The sequence below is a fragment of the Labeo rohita genome, chromosome 2, assembly GCF_022985175.1.
Source record: "Labeo rohita strain BAU-BD-2019 chromosome 2, IGBB_LRoh.1.0, whole genome shotgun sequence".
NCBI lineage: Eukaryota > Metazoa > Chordata > Actinopteri > Cypriniformes > Cyprinidae > Labeo > Labeo rohita.
In genome coordinates, this window is record NC_066870.1 from 35,909,645 (window position 1) to 35,917,373 (window position 7,729).

General features: G+C 36.4%; 1 long non-coding RNA gene across 1 annotated transcript; it reads right to left on the bottom strand.

Annotated features, from left to right (window-relative positions):
- Nucleotides 1-233: 233 nt before the first annotated feature.
- LOC127176543 (uncharacterized) lies at nt 234-6,588 on the bottom strand. Its single transcript, XR_007829117.1, has 3 exons — nt 6,199-6,588; nt 1,434-1,527; nt 234-1,087 (listed from the first exon to the last, which is right to left on the bottom strand). It is a non-coding gene; the product is annotated as an uncharacterized LOC127176543 (long non-coding RNA).
- Nucleotides 6,589-7,729: the final 1,141 nt, after the last annotated feature.

Genomic DNA, 7,729 nt, shown 5'->3' on the forward strand with positions numbered 1-7,729 from the left:
CTACAAATGCTCTCAGCCGTGCATACTTACTGAAGTGTGTACAAATCCAATTCAAGTTCTCATAATTAGCCTAATAAGTCTCAAGAACGATTTAATCTCTTGCACATACATGTCACATGCTTTGCTAGATATTTTGTTTATTTTCATTGCTATCAGAACCGAAACTCACTTCACATATCATGCTCTTCAGTCTCCTTAGAGCACATTGCTCATTTCAATGCCAATTTTGTGTTTCCACGCTTCTTCCGATCTCACTTTCTATTTTCTCGTCTTGCTCTAGATGCAATATGGGCCTCTCCACAGCTGTGAACCCGCAAAGACAAGCTGTGAGTAACATGCATGGCCGTTGACAGCTCGAGAGAAGATGCTTCAGCATTGCATCATAAGCAAACACACTGCCAAAGCGTCCCCATGCAGACCTTAGAGACACTGGAAACAAAAGTGCTTCAAAACGGCTTCTAACTCCTTTGATGGTCGTTCTACAGAACATTTAATGAGACTTTTAGATTTAACTCTCCGCATTATCTAAATATTTAATAGGAAAAATGATTTCCACAATTTACAACAAGCGCAAATCCTCTACTGTATATAAACAAAAAGTGCTTTCTTTTTTTTCTGTGAATGCATGAGACTTCATTAGCCCTAGAAGAAATGCAGTAAACTGAAAAAAACTTTTAATGACAATGAATTAAAACTATATACCAATTTGCAATATCAAGCTGTTTTTGTGTATCTAAAATATCTGAAGCCTCCCACATTTGAGTTACAAATCGCCACGCCTGCTCCCATAAGGTGGATAGAAATAAAAGCAGTATTGATTTTAGTTTTGATGTTTGATAGCGAAGGTCTCGCCCTGGATTTATGTGCTTTAAACTGGATCTGAGCTGGGAGCGACGGAGATCACTTCATACCCGCCAGAGCTCTGCCAAGCCTCTGTTTCCAATAGCAACCGTATATGTGGAGCTCAGCGCAGCGACTAGAGAGTTCCGCGGGGAACGCAGAACTTTCTCTCGTCATCTGATTGCACAGCGGGAAGTTTGCGATCTTACCACCCGACCAGTAATGGAACGTGGCGAATGCCAGAACTCTGTACACAGAAATGAGAGCTCTGTCATCATTTACTCACACCAAAGTCATGCAAAATGCATTTGCCATGTGAAATTTCTGTGTAAATTCAGTGAAAATCTTCCTCTCTGCTGAAACTCTTAAATCTCATTCTGCATTTTCAGGTATTTTTTGTACACTCTCAGATAAAAACGGTTCAAAAGTTGTCTCTGCAGTGTTATTATTTCAAAAAGTACTGCTATTTACCATTTAGGGACTAATATGCACCCTTTAGGGGTAAATAAGGTTTCATTTTTAACATTTTAATTATTTTTCTTCCTTTAAGTATGCAATTTGTGCCAGACACTACAACCTTGAATTGTCTTCACCTCAGAGAATGGCTGCCATCCTGCTTTTTTCTTCACTTATGCCTGCCGTCCAGCTCTTAAAGACAATCATTTGGAAAGCTCCGTCATTCTTCGCCTGTGGACGCACACAGTAATGGATCAGGATTAGTGCTTCTCCTATAAAGGTCACGGGATTGTTTGTGAGAAGGGGTGACCCATGAAACTTAAGTATTATTAAGACGTCAGTCCTGCCTTTTAGCCATTGTACACTTGATTAGGCCACTTAACCCCGGCTCTTCCCCAGGGGCTTCCCCTACAATTAATGCACTGTCAGTGACGCAGAAATATCTGCTAATAGAGACATTCACCATTGGCATCAAGGCCTTATTATTCTGGGCAACAATAGTGATTTTTTTAAAGGTAAATTATTACCTTGCATTTTCACTGGCCTCACCAAAAAAGATATTTATGCAACATTGTATTAACACTGAAAAGACACTTTACAACAAATAATTTATGTTCTATTCTATCCACAGTAATAGCAAGAAATGTAAAGTTATAATGTAACTCTGTGACAGTTTTGCTGGAAACTGATGGGTAGCCTGTGGTGCAAAACATTAGTCATTTATCAATCATGACTCCAAGACTGTTAGACTTGAACAAAACAACAAAATGTCAGCCAGCTCGATCAACCTTGGTGACAAGGTAGTGTGTCGACATGCAGCGCCGTTGCGCTTCAGGCGTCCCGCGTTCGAGTCCCGGCTCACAGACCTTTCCTGATCTGCCCGACCTGCCCCCTCTCGCTCCCACTTCATTTCCTGTCTCATTACTGTCCTTTCAATAAAAGGCAAAAATGGCCAAAATAAATCTTAAAAAAACAATAAGGATGGTAACAGAGGTTGGGTTTAATCGTCACCAGTGCATTATCAGTAATTTACATTTATTTTTATGCCATGCACTGTGATGTTGTGTGCATATTTGATCTATTGTGTGTATATTTGCAAATTCTGCTGATTTAGGAATATGTTGAAAACCAACCAACCAAACAAGTCACTATCACACTGTTTCAGTATTGCAATGTTTTGCATAGTAACTATGAAGTTACATGGTAACTCCAGTTTCCAGCTTACTGCAATTTTTTATTTTGAAAAAAAAAAAAGAGCAAAAATTATTATTTTTTGCTCATTTGCAGGGCTATTATAGATAACTCTAACTAAAACCATAAAAATATATTTTCATTATTTGAAAAATAAATAAATAAAATACAAAAAAAAACAAAGTTTTTTATTTAAGCTATTTGTCAAAGTAACATTTCTCATTTAGTTTAATATTTTTTAAGTAACTGTTTTCTATTTGAATATATTTAAAAATGTAATTTATTCCTGTGATTTCAAAGCTGATTTTGTAGCATCATTACTCCAGTCCATCCTTCAGAAATCATTATAATATTCCGATTTGCTGCTCAGAGAGCATTTATTATTATTATTATTATGTTGCAAACAGTAGACTTTTTCAGGTTTCTTTGATAATAACAAGTTAAGAACAGCATTTATCTGAAATATACATTTTTGTAACATTATAAATGCCTTTATCATCACTTTTGATCAATTTAAAGCATCCTTGCTAAATAAAAGTATTAATTTCTATCATTTATTTAAAAAAAAAAGATACTAATTCCAAGCTTTTGAATGGTATAGTGTATATTAACAATAATAAAATGTTTCTTGAACACCAAATCAGCATATCAGAATGATTTCTGAAGGATCATGTGACACTGTAGACTGGAGTAATAATGCTGAAAATTTAGCTTTGATCACAGGAATAAATTACATTTTAAGATATATTCAAATAGAAAACAGTTATTTTAAATTGTAAAAAATATTTCAAAATTTTACTTTGCTGTTCTTTGGATCAAATAAATGCAGGCTTGGTAAGCAGAACAGACTTCTTTAAGAACATAAAAAATCTTACTGTTCAAATACTTTTAAAAAGTAATATTTCTAGAAAATGTAAAAATGTAAAAATTTTAAATAAATGTTCACCTTGTCATGGCAAAAGAATTATACATGAAAGTATAAAATATAGAGCTTAAACGTAGTTAAACGTAGTTAAAAACAAAAATGTATAATTTTGTGATGGGACCAGTGAAAATATTTAGTAAATTAAAAATAAGCTCATAGAGTATAAATATGTAGTTATATGAATATTAAAAGGTGAGTACTAAATCATAGTGGTTTTTAGGAAACAGATTTGTTGTTAGAATGCAGTTGCTATAGGGGGTTGTTCAAATCACTAACTACTCCACTTGTTGCACAACAAAGCTGCTATCTAGACTTGCTAAATGCAACTCAGTGTTTTTCAAGGTCAAAACATTTATCAGGATTAGGAATATGCCCAAAAGCTACTGCAAGAAACGGCCACACAAATACCCAGAGTGCTCAATGCCTTCTGTTCTTGATGTCCGGATTACTAAACCGGTTCCCACATCAGGGACAGTCTCTGACACAAAGATCAAAACACTTCTACTTTCATAACATACATCACTTGCCAGATAACTTTCTATCCCTGTAGTTGTGCAGAAAATACACACGCTTACAAACCACGCTTGCAAAAAATCCCTGACGGCGTGTTTTTGACAAGTTTACACTTATCTATCACAGAGAGCGCGGGGTAGACGGGGGCCCACGGTGAAGGAAAACAGTGGGATATCTTTGGTATCTTGCCTTTCGCAAACCCGAGTCATTAATTAAAACCTCCTTCCTTCTACATCAGAGTTGCAGATTGAAACTAACCAAGAGGCCCTTTGCAATTAAGATGAACAGATCCAATTAAGAAGGTGATTAATTGCCAGGGAGGGAATTTAAATAGGAACGGCTGCAAACGAAGGCACAGCGGTCGGTCCTGAAACGGGTCCGCTGTCGGCGAGGATGGGAAATCAAGGAAATAATTGTCCAGCAACAGGAGGCTGAAAGGTTACAGTCTAAATCAGAGCTATAAAAGGACGGCCAAAATCATACTGTGCCGAGTCCACTAAAATGGTTTTATCTTCCTTTTTGACTTTAACCAGGAAAAATATCACAGCCTTACAGGAATGGATAAATGATGAGTTATGCCACATTAACTTTATAGCTCTATACTCTTACTGTACATCAACTATTGTCTCATTTGTGTCTGTTTTTAAATTTCCTCAGGGATTTTTAAAAGAAACATCCGAGACAGCGCTGATGCTTTAACAGAGAACTACATTAAAGACCCATTAACACCAAGGACAATAACTATAATGATAAAGATCCTTCCTAACTTCCTAACAGAAGAAGACTTTTGTTTGTGTACATGAGCACATCAGTACTCACTTCTACTGAAAGGCACAATCTGCTGCTTTCATTCTTGTTTTTAGCCTTTACAGTCAACACATTTTCACTCCCAACTCATCACATACTGACGCTTGGTCAGGACCCTTTGGCGTCAATTTTTGATGCACAGGGTACCTCTTTAGCGTCATTTGTCGACGTGCAGGGTCCTTCATTAGCTGTGTCTCATCCTCCGGAGGTCGCATTTGAAGGCTGCACATGTCATTAAGGATGTCTTATTTAAGAAAAGTAACTCTAATAAAACTGCCCGTTATTCCTTGTGAGGTGTAAAATACTATAATTTTTTTTACTTTGCAATTTAATTTTTTTTTTTTACTTTTCTTAAATGAGACCTCCCCGATGACGTGTGCGGCCTTCAAATGCAACCTCTGGAGGATGCAGTCTTCCAAATGAGACACAGGTATAGATTTAAATAAAGCCTTGGTATCATAATGCTGACGCAAAAGGCACTGGGAATTTTATCGTCATGATTAAATTCTATATTGGGTAATAATATTGCTATTATTGCATATATGTTGGGGTATCATTTTTTTTATGTCAACAGTTTTATTTACATTACATTATTTACACATTTACGAGCACGTAACCCAACCCCTGCCCCTAAACCTACCATTTGTCAATAAAACACAAGATATAACAAGTCTAGCTAAAGTCCTGATTTATTTGAAAAAAAGTGTTAATATTCCAAGCCTTCCGAGGCAAAACGTTTGATCTGTGAGAGAAATAGATGCCATTGTCGTCTACATTCTTCGTAAAGCTCAGTCTGTTTGTGTGTAAATTCAAAAAATGCCGTCAGAAGAAGCGTCAGCCTTGGTTGTAAAATGCCATTGGCTCTTGTGTGTCTCATGACCGATTGCATCATGCTTATGTTTGGGAGTATCTTTAGAATGAGATGTGAGTGCATTAACGGAGCAGGATCATTTTCAGTGTTTATACCTTATGTTTTCTTCTCAAAAAGATATTGTATGGTTTCAGAAGACTTGGAATGCAACGCGACTTGTTTTGTAATGCTTTTATACTGCTTGTTTATGGTCAGTTTCTGCAATGAATACCTGTGGCTGTACTTATTTTTGCCTGTTACATGTTTTATATTGTCTAGAAGTGGGTAAGTTTAGGGTGGTAATGGGGTTGGGTACTCCAATGAAAGTATACATTTATCTAAAATTATTTATATTTTTACAAATGCATGCAAACCATTAAATTAAGGCAAACAACTGAAATCAATGGAGGACCCTGCATGTCCAAAAGTGACGCTAAAGGGGTACCTTGAGTGTCAAAAAGCGATGCCAAATAGTCCTGACCAAGTGTCAATATGTAATGAGTTGGGAGTGAGAACATTGTTATAGTCATAATATTGTAAGGAAAGGTAACTGGATTTGAACTTCTATCATTCATATGAGCACCACGGATCAATATGTTGGAGCATGTTCACTAACCTCAAAGCCACATTTCCTTTAATCTGTCTCCTCCTCATCTTCAGTCACACAGCCATTTTGTGTTCATTTATTCTGATGACGAGAATAAGTTGGTGTTCCTGTGACTCAGTGTACCATTAAACGGGAAGAAGCTTGTCATATCGGGTCCCTTTCATTAAAACGACTGAATGAAAGACAGAAAACATGATCATGATACATATTTAGGGGTCAAATCACTGACTCCAAGTATGAGCGATAGTAATAATGATGCTATAGCCGTAGCAACCAAACAAGTGTCATCTGTTACGTTAGAAATCAAGATGTGAAATATAATGTCAAAGTTGTTTGTCATCACCATGGAGCTGATTATCCACACTGATAAGTCATACCTGAAAATAGAAACACCATAATTACACGGCGATCGTGGCAAAGCAGCAGGCTAATAAAAGAAAGCGTGAACTCAAGAAACTAGTTCATACTCTAAAGAAAGAGAACAAATATCCACCTGAAGACTGGCTAATCCCTCTTACCTTTAGAATGCTATCCGCCTTATTCTTCAACACATAAGCAAGCATATGAGTGAGATTTATGGTTCATTAGCTGCTGTAGGGAAAAGACGAGGAGAATAACAACGTGCAATATACAGTAAAACTGTTTGTGTTCATAATTATGATAATACATTAAAATAAGGTAAGACACAACAATTTGCAATATCAAACTGCAAAAGGAGCGGTTTTGTACAGCTAAAAATAGCTGGAAACCGATGAGACTGGAAGCCAGACTCATAAAATGTACAAATGGCCGTGCCCATTCTTACGGCAAAAATAAGGTGGATACTGTATTTTTTTCCCCCATGCTTTACTGCAGCTCCTCCAGTTTTTCCAGAAGATTTCTTCCATGCTTTTTCATAAATTCAACTCTGATTTCAGCTTTGTTTCTCCTTAAATACCTTCAATAACCAAAACAAAATAATTGTCGAAATTGTATTGGTTGTTTTACAAATGCATCTAACGTTTCATTTGTGTCTACACTTATTTCTTGATGTACTATGGCACTAATTACGCTTTTTTGGCACATGGTAACACATCCATATAACACTGGGCAGCACCTCATATCATTTGCATGGCTATTATAGTTAACTATAACTAAAAATATAGACCAATTCTGTGCAAACAGTGATTATGTTTTTTTGTGGGCAGAGCCTAACTGGTGGCAGAAAATGACAGTTTTCAAGTCCCAGTCTATGGAAACCATGGTATAAAAGAAAAAAAAAGTTTATATTTCAAAATTCTGACTTTATTCTCACAATGAATATATAGCTGCAAGCAGCGATTACCGAGGTTCAAGTGCTTTAGGTATTTAACACATAAGGTGATTTACCATAAAAAATATGATGTTTTTATAACATTTATGACTGTTATAGCACCAGCTGTGTTCCGATCTCCTTGAAACTTTGCATGCTTGTTTAAAATCACGTGTCGCATGTGCTCAGCGGGTTTCGTGAAGTTTTGAGTTTTTGTTTAGGCTTTATTGGCTTTAGGATATATTTGGA